Source organism: Lytechinus pictus, chromosome 1 (assembly GCF_037042905.1).
Source record: "Lytechinus pictus isolate F3 Inbred chromosome 1, Lp3.0, whole genome shotgun sequence".
Taxonomy (NCBI): domain Eukaryota; kingdom Metazoa; phylum Echinodermata; class Echinoidea; order Temnopleuroida; family Toxopneustidae; genus Lytechinus; species Lytechinus pictus.
Genome location: NC_087245.1, coordinates 18,594,503 through 18,604,798, shown reverse-complemented (window position 1 = coordinate 18,604,798; position 10,296 = coordinate 18,594,503).

Here is a 10,296-nt window from a genome sequence, read left to right as displayed (position 1 = left end):
TATTCAGCTCAGATGTCAAGAGGCCCTGGCTCGCTGCGCTCGCCAGGCCTAATTCACTTCGCGATAGGAAATCCATCGCTTCGCTCGGGAAGCAGCCGCCAGGGCCTCGGCAAGAGGCTAGATTTGAATGGATTTTCATCTCTATTGACACAGACAAAAGAATTATGTTCTTTACTGACCCTTCATGACTATTTCTGTTCGTTTTGCAGCTTTTCAATTTAGACCTCATCCAACACTTTTGAATCTTGCTCTTTTCGTCATGGCATGATCATGACAAGCATGGCATCATTTTAAAAAGAATTAATTGATCTTTGGAATGATATCAAATATGCATTGAGTGAAATTGGGAGTTGGGAGAAATTAATGTCCAAACTTTTTTGAGGGGTTTATCAAGGTGTAGAAAAACTGAAAAAATCTTGAGGTTATACATGTATGTTTCAAACACAAAATGTTTTTTCATTGTGGGGGGCATGCCTATTGTGTAAAATCTACAAGCTGCCCTGTTTCTCAAGGCTGTTGACTTTAAAGGGAGAGAATGGCATGGGAACAATGAGATCAACCCAAGTTCTACTTTACGCAAACAGGAAATAATTTATCAAAAGTTTGAACAATGACGTTCATGTTACTGCTTTGTGAATTATCAATGACTTTAGTTTAAGGCCTATTTTTTCTCGGTATTGCAGTTTGCATGTTTTTTTTATTATCTCACCCGTTTTTGAAATATGTTCCCCTTAATCCTCTGCATGGAGAGTGAAAGAAAATCTACTGGTTCATTTTGTGTGTGTGAAGGTACATTTACTTCTGCTTACCAAATTTGATTACCATTTAGAGGCTGTTCTCACTACGTTCCTAAAACTAGTTTACTGGAAACTAGTTTAGTGGAAACTAGTTTAACGCGTAGTGAGAACGGTCGAAGCAGTCTTGGAAGCGATCTTCCAAACCAGTTTGGAAAACCACCTCGCGATGTAGTTTTCAAGATCGCTTTGCCTCTTTAAACTGGTTTTAGCGTAAGTGAGGACACAACCGTTCTTCGGGAAGCGATCTTCGCACATTTTGAGCGCGCTACTCCACACCACAGGTGTAGAATGCCTATGCTGCGGTTTCGAATTTCGCGCGAAACGTGTCACCCCACAGAGCATTTCCATAGCAACAAGAGCGCTTTACGTGAAGTGATTTTGAAAACCACTTTCGTGTGATCAAGTGGGAACGCTAGCAAAGCGATCTTCCAAAGTGGTTTCCTGAATCGGTTTCCAGTAAACTAGTTTTAGAAAGCGTAATGAGAACGGCCTCAATGTCATAAGGATAAAAGAGAAGCTCCCAAATGATTACATTTCTGTCCAGTCCTACAGTATGTAAAATCTGCTACACAGAAGACTGTGTAGTAGTAGTAGCTGTTTAAAAAAAGTGGAACAAATTGCAATCTGATACCAGCAAAATTAAGTCTTTGAATAAATCTATTATTAATGCAAATATGTAATGATTTTCTCCTGTAATTTGACTTCAGAATTAAAGGGGTGGGGGGAATCTCCACTGAATTTGGGTTTGATAAAAGCAGAAAATTATTCATAATAGAAGATTGTCATAAATTATCAATGGATAATCGGGTAAGTTCAGATACAATTTGTATTTTTTCTATTGTTTTCCTTTTACGGAGTTTTTGTTTTTTGATGTCAGCATGGTTTGGTAGCATGGTAGATTTTCAAGAATTTCTGTTATTAATAGTTTATGATAAAATACTTCATTGAAGATGGGTACATTGTTCAATGCATACATGTACATGTGATCCTTTTAAATTATCTGAGAACATACCTGATATTTGGAGGCTGCTGTGAATCAATCTGTTTAAAAAAAAAATGAAATGGGTATTAGACCAACCGGTTATAAGACGAATATAGACGAATTGGTGATAAGACGAAGTGATGATTTTACCAAATCGTTATTGGACCAAATGGTTACATGTATTTGACGAAATGTTTATGGACGGAATGGCATAAGACTAAATAAAAGTAGACCATGTAGTGAGTGGACGAGTTGGCAGTAGACAAATTGGCGATTTACCAACCAAGCAAATGGTCTCTTATACGTTTAAATATTATGTAGCCTGCCTTTCAATTTATGAAAAGAGATATTGTGTGTTTAGGAGAATGATAGAAAAATGGATACTAGACGGATGGCATCTTATTTATTGCCAAGGCTTTGTGTTTGCAGAAATTTTCAAACATATTCCATCAGTCCATCAGTTCAAATCTCACATTTTCAAGCACCCAAAGCTTTTTACAACCATTCAGATTAATGTGTCCCCAAATCCTTGTATATTACATTATATTGAGCTTGGACTTGTAAGTATTTTAGGATCTTGTGTGGGTGGAAATGGAATAGCTGTCTCATCTTCATTGTCAGGAGACGATGTCTGTCTTCACATTTGATCACTTTATAATCCATCAGGGAATAACAAGTGAATTTTATAATCATAGCGGGATACAAACAATGCAAATATACATAATTTTTTCTCCACTTGATATTTTAGTTTATCATTCTGGAACATCCAGTACATATTGGACAAATGTATGTTGTTTATGATGTGTACATGAACAGTACATTGTAGTAAATGAAATAATGTATCCATGTACAAATTGTAAACAAAATCGCTTGATCACTTTTCACATCTACATATACCTGTATTCTTCAATTAGAATTGTGATTTGATAAAAAAAAAATGTTTTGAAAACATATGAACCTCACAAAACCTTGTTAGTGTTCTTCTGGCATCTACGCCTAATAGTTCAGTAATTGCAATCTACATGTAGGATGAAATCACCCTGATGAATGGTGAATACATTCCAGGCTCACCATTTCTGATGAGCTGAATTACTGACAGTTTGGTGTGTTCAAATAAATTAAGTTATCAATTTAGTGCCAACAGTGTACCTTTACATTATAACTGTACATACAATGTAGGTGGATTCAGGATTTGTACAGTGTATACTATTGGGATGTGGGTAGTGAAATATCAGTTTTCTATGAAACGAGCAAAACAGGTTAAGGGAGCCAGGGAGAGGGGGGTCTCACACTGTAAAGTAAAATTTTGTTGACTAAACTGGCACTAGTGACAGTAACAAGCAAAATGGGCGTTGAAATTGGAGGGAACTATTTAAATTAAATGTTCAGGAGAGGGGCGGCACAAACAAAATTTGTAGAGTTCTTACCGGTATATGCAGTATTAGGTTGATTTGTTGGCAAAGTGAACATGTACATGTACATGTAAACATAGATCTTGGAAGAAATGCAGTGTACATGTATGTGTATTTTTAATGTACAAGACTAGGCTAGTACCTGTAGTGTACATGCACATATGTAGGCATACATGTATGCACATGTACTGTACATGTCTGAGTGTGAAAAAGTTGAATTGGTATAAAATATTTTGGAGTTTGGACTGTATGTCATGTACATGTAGGCAGTTATGTGCCATGTACCAATGTACATTTATTTGTGTGCTTCGTTAAAAGCAGCATGACACACAATTCATTTATTAAAGGATTGTTCCAACTCCAAGGGTTAGAGGACAAAGATTGACCTGCTTTTGATGGGGGAGAAGTGTTCATGGAGGTTTAGTTTTTTTTTTAGCCAATGATTTTATTGTCAGAATTGACTTTCCAGTGACAAACTTCCTCATACAGTATATGTATTGAAATTCATTTGTATTTCCTCTTTTACACTGCATTGTTCATGTTCCAATTGTACAGGGTACATGTACGTTGTACGTGTGCAGATACATTTTCCCTTTTCTATGTTTGTGTTGCTTCATGTTTCGATAGGATTCACAGAGAGGTTGACCCTTAGAAATGTTCAAATCTTTTTTATGTACATGTATTTTTTTTTCATTGAAATCTGAACAATCTTATTCTTGCCTCCTTTCATCATTTCACCTAGAACATGAGCCTTCTAGTAATGATGGCAATTTTCTACTTGTACTTGTATTTGTATGGTACATGTACATGTATGATATGAAGTCCAGCTCATTTGTCTTTAAATGTGAAGAAACATTCATATTGACCACAGTGCTGTAAAATAATCTTTATTCTATGTTCGTATCCGTATTATTTTCTAAATCAAAATATTACCAATGGTAATTTACAATACTTTAAAAAGTAGTCAGATTGAGGCTTACAGTGTACATACAGCTTTGTATAGCTTTTTTAATATTGTACATACATTACATGTATTGCAGGCTTGGTTCAGAAAAAAATGCAGCTGCACCACATTCGATAAGTGGTAGCAAAGTTACCATGATGTAGAGGGTCCTCTACTTCATTTTTATTACATGTACACCACTACACCTTATAATTTATACATACATACATGTAGGCCTACATGGTTGTCATGACAATACATTCATGAAGGCATTACTTAATGATATATTGGGTAACACTTTTCGAGGTTGGAGTTATATTGAGCAGCAGAGCAACGACATGCAAATTGGTGTGAGAAAAAAAAAATTAAGTCCAATTTCATAGAAAATTTGAATTTTGAAATGTGCATTGCTCCTTGTACACAACACTGTACATGTAAACATTTTGCAGTAGGGAAATGTTACACATTGTACATGTACTTGTCTGTAGATGTAAATTATATGAGTCAACCATATTCCTTGAGTGTTTTAAGAGATGATCTGTGTATGAGTAATGCTTTTTTTGGAAAATGGAGATTGCACCACGCAAGAATCATTCTTCATGTACAGTACATACACCGTACATGTACACTTTGTGTTGCAAGAAGATATTGCACAACGTGTTGGCAAGATGGAGGAATGAACCCAGAATGGATATGTACATGTAGCCCCATGGTGGCATGAATAGTATACTTTTTGGCTTCAGAAGTTTCTTGATATATTAATGGGTAGACCTCCATGGACAGTATTTCTCCAAAACTTCTGTGTCAACTACAGTGTGCAGTGTGCACCTATGAATTGTATTGGGGTGTGTGCATTTCCACTGAAAATTTACATGGTAAGTCCATGTAGGCCTTACACATTGTGTGAAGATACAATACCGGTACTTTATTGTTCACAGATTGACAAGGAGTTTTTGGCCACATTGTCTTGTCATGTATACTTTGCAGTATAGTAATCCCACTGTTACAAGTTACATGTACATACATGTAAATGTACATGTACAAGTACGATAGTATAGACCCTATGTACATGTACATACGATAAGTGCATGTATTGTACTTTGCTGAATGTTCATGAAAATGTGTACAAATTGTAGTCATGTTTACTGATACATATTCATGTTGATTATCTTTCTATACAGGTGGTCACTAGCAAGTTTGATAACATTTCCAATCATGATAAATATGAAAAACAGGTGCATGTACAGTAGGTCTACAATTGATTATAACATGATCAAGACTGTAGGCCTTTAACAGCAGATTTTATACTGTGTGATTGGACATCAGGGGCCCGTTTCATAAAGGGTGTGTTCAATGTCGGTTTCCAAATTTAAACGGCAACATGGATCATGATCGAAAATGTGATTACAAAACACAGATATGAATTATAGTGAGAAACAAAGAGTGTGATCAATGTCCACAATTCCTGGTCGTAAAAGTAAACTTCTTTCAAATCAAGATTTGGAAGAAAATTTAAACGTTGAAAAAGATGCGTTTGTAAACACGATCAGCTAAGATTTACGACCTTGAGCATCGCAAATGCGACATTGAACACAATTGCGTTTTGAAACATCTTTAAATTTTCTCTCGCAGTGGAAGCCTACATTGTACACAAACAGGTGCCAGAACTAACCTTTCTTGTGATGGGTCCTAACTGAGCACTGAAGCTGCGCTAACGAAAGCGGGAAATTTAAAGACGATCAACATATAAACAGCTTTATATTTTCGACACTAAACAGTGCACCGCTGTTCGTGTTTGTGTTCGGTGTTTTGGAATTAAGTTTTCAACCATGATTCATATTGCTCTTAAAATTTGAAAATTGCCGTTGAACACACCCAAAGAGTTACGGTTGTAACTTTGCCATTAAGGAAACTGCCATGGTAATGACTCAGCAGCCAATCAAAATCAAGGTTACCATGGTAGTTGCCATAATGGCAAAGTTTAAACAGTTGTAACTCAAATGAAACAGAACCTGGAGTTAGTGGTTTCCCTGTAGTCTGATACCCCTTTCATAAACCCATCCTCCAATAAGCCACCTAAGAGTAATGCGGATAATTCAATAAAAATGCGTTCACAAACTCCGAAAATAATCCGCACTATTTTTACTTGCGCCCGTCCTGAAAAAGGCGGATAATCGTCATGACAACTGCACACGCCCCCTCCGATGCGGTTGTGTTGGAAAAGGGTGACATTGTGACCGCACCATGGCAATTATCCGCATTATTTGAAAATGCGTTCTTAAAGGAGAATGAAACTCTTGGAGCAAGTTAGCTTTTGTGAAAGCAGAAAATTCAAAGAATAAGATCAACAAAAGTTTGAGTAAAATAGGACTAGCAATATAAGAGTTATGAGCATTTGAATGTCGAGATCACTAATGCTATGGAGATCCTCCCATTGGCAATGCGACCAAGATCTATGATGTCACAGATGAACAACTCTCCCCTTTTGGACACTGAAAATATACCCCAAAACATCTCTTTTTGCTCATTCTAATCATATGACAAACGATTCATCAATGATATAATGTTGTGAAACCTCTGTACTTGTCCTCTCATAAAGAGAACACCTCACCTTGTGATAGACTCTATAAAAGTGAGAATATAAGTGAAATAAGTACTTAAGTAATGAGGGAGTTGTACGTGTGTGACATCACAGATCTTGGTTGCATTGCCAATGGGAGGATCTACATGGCATTAGTGATCTCAATATTCAAATGCTCATAACTTTCTTATTATTCATTCAATCTTCCTCAAACTTTCAACAATATGTTTCTTTGATTTTTCTCTTTGATATGGATTCAGATGGTTTCAAGGGTTTCATTCTCCTTTAAAGTCAAAATCTGGTCCCGATGCCGCTATTATGCGGAAAATTGCAGCATCAAAATAATGCGGATAACTCTGGTCCTCCTCCGATTTTACGACCAAATTATGCTGCTACTAGCCGCATAATTGGGTTTATGAAAGGGGTATGAGGGGTCTATAGAATACGTCCAGCATCAATAACAATGGGATCCCCCAAAATTTGCAATTCAAAATAAACTTGTTCTTTGACGTACATGTATATATAGCCTGCGCATTAATCATCATGTGCGACATCATAATTACCTGTACTTACACGATACATTGTTTTCTATCGTTGCATAATTTTAAGTATCGTTCATGTAGCCCAGTAAAATCTTTTGCATCTTGGCCTACACATGTACTCTCAACCAAAACAAGTAGTTTCAAGTGATGTCACATGGAGGTCACATCAATGAAAAAATGAGCTTCAGACAATAAAAACAATGAGTTATCATGGTATGATGCACAGGTTTTTATTGTTTGTCCTTCAACATGTGTACTGCTGGGAACACTCTAATGTATATCGCAGAGCTATTCTAGGATGTTGTTTGGCATTTGGCAAATGGCACCACACTATCACTGCCCAGTAGGCCTACCTCTCCCCACATTTCATCTCTGGCTTTATCAAGCCTTTGATTTATCTGTGTTGTTCAAACTGAGTAACAATGGGTATTACATGTATCTCATCCAGCTACATGTATTCCAATGTTGAAGGGTTCTTGCAAGGAATAGTTGGCAGAGCATGCCCTGTGTTGTGAAGGTTTTGCTGTGGTTTAGGTCAAAGGTCCACCATCAACTCTAATTCAGCCTTTGTTAGCTGAGAGCTCATGCCATGCATTCTCTCAGTGTTATAACTTTGTGTTGATGAAGGTCATAGAACTTGGGTTTACATGTATGTAACTTCAGTAGGATATTACCCCATTTACATGCAATATGTTCATTAGTGTTTAATCCGATCTGGTATCTGGAAGAAATCATAGCAGTGTCAGCCCCCCCCCCCCACGGTTCTGGGACAGTTCAAGGATTAGTACGTTGTGATCGTATCCTGGCAAAAATGAATTCTAAATAACCTCATCAAAAAAAAAAGTTAAATTTTATCCCGGGGGGGCCACTTACATTGACGAGTGGATACCATGCGCGATAAAAAAAACATGTAAAAAGCAGACCTTCATTTTTGAGGAGCGCGATCGCGCCGGCGCTCCTACCGCGCTCCTAAAAAAAAATGAGAACAAAAAATTGCGCTCCTAATAAAAAAAATTTGCTAAAATTTCACATTTTACATAGATCTTTAAATTAATGAAATGGCCATCTGTTTTGCAAAATTACTTGAAATTATTTTGATTTAGTTGAAAACTATCAGAGAAATGAAGAATATTCACCTCTTTCCCCGCCTCTGATTTGAATTTAAAGGTAAATGCCAGTTGTGGTAACGATATCAAAATGAAATGACCACCAAAGTGTCTGTTTGTATAAATAAAACGTATATACCAAAGAATTCTGGAAGAAATTATGTAATTGCTGAGAAATCAGCGAATAAGCACAGGATTTGGGTCAAGCGTCGGGCCGCCATTCAAGGCAATAATAATACACTGTCCCACGTGCGCTTATCTGTGTTGGTGATCTTTAGTGTGAACATTTTTCAGCGTAGATTTCAAGATTTCACAAAGTTCAGTTTATGTAACTGTACCAGATCTAGATCCTCGATGATATACTGACAATTAAGCCTGGTTTACAGACTTTCTCATGAAATCAGTGTTTACTGCAACTACTGGCATTTCTCTTTAAACTTGGTAAATATTGTAGTCCCATATGTAGATTTTTATGGCAACACCATGGAAGTCTACATTTGGGACTACAATATTTACCGAGTGTAAGTTCAAATCAGAGTCGGGAAAGAGGTGAATAATCTTCATTTTTCTGATAGTTTTCAACTAAATCAAAATAATTTCAAGGAATTATGGAAAATAGATGGCCATTTCATGGATTTAAAGATGTAATTTTTTTTTTTTTTGGGAGCAGGAGCGCGATATTTTGTAAACGTATTGACCCAGGCCTAGTTTCACCACAGATTAATTAATAGCTACACAGCTATTGCATATACGATGTTAAGAAAAATCTACAATTTATCATACATGTATTGTATTGAATTGATTTGAGCTCTTCAAGGAGAGCGATTCTGAGGAGCTCAATTGAGCTCCTCAAAAAAATAAGGAGAGCGATTTATTGAGCTCCAAGAAATTATAAACGTGAAGGACTGTAAGAGGATGTCTTTTTCAAGATAGGGCACGTTAGTACGTAAAGGAATAAGGGTGTCAAAAACACTAAAATAATGAAAAAAGGGTATCTATTTTCGCTAGGAAAGCTACGTGTTTAGGGTCTAATTTGCGAGGGTGTAAAAAATTAAGACTAAAATGTTTTATAAAGGATGTACATGTACTTTTTGCCCCAAGAGTCAAAACTACGTGTTAAGAGTACGATTCGCGCGAGATGTGGGAGGTGGGGCTGTACTATGAAGGTACCGACGACCGACGTCAGTGACATAAAAATAAAAATATCGCTGTACTTGTTTAGGGGGTAAATTCAGGGAATACTTGCCAAGAGTATCGTTTTTGTTTCCAATACTTGTTAAGGGTAGGGTTTCACATGCCAATACTTGTTAAGGGGTGCATTTTCAAAATATTGAAAATACGTGTTTAGGGTGCTTTTCGAGACCCAATGGTCGCGCATGGTATCCACTCGTCAATGGAAGTGGCCCCCCCCCCCGGGAATTTTATTTTCATTCATTTCGCTGAATTAACAGTCCAATTAGATCAAATGTATGGACTACATGTAAATGGCTATTGGACGAGTGTACTGGTTATTAGAAGAAATGGTGAGTGGATGAAATGGCAGTTAGACCATGTGAATAATGGAAAAATTGATGGTAGACAGATATTTTGTGTCAGAACGTTTCCTTCTTGTACCTTGCAAGTTTCATGAAGCCATTGAAAAAGTTACCAGGGACTGGAATTTAAACCGCAGTGGACTTCCTGATCATTTTTGTTGCCATTTTATTACATGTTCATGTACTGTACATGTAGCTGAACAGTGTCATGTACAAATGTACTTGTACATGTATGCCGGTATAATATCTACATGTAAGGCAAGCACAATACTGAGCCAAAGTTTTAAATGAAATAATGAAGAAAAAAATTATATACACATGCAGTTAACCATCAGAAAGAGCAACTTTCAAATTCAATTTTTGTGCTTTCATAAAGTGTATTTATGTACATGTATATC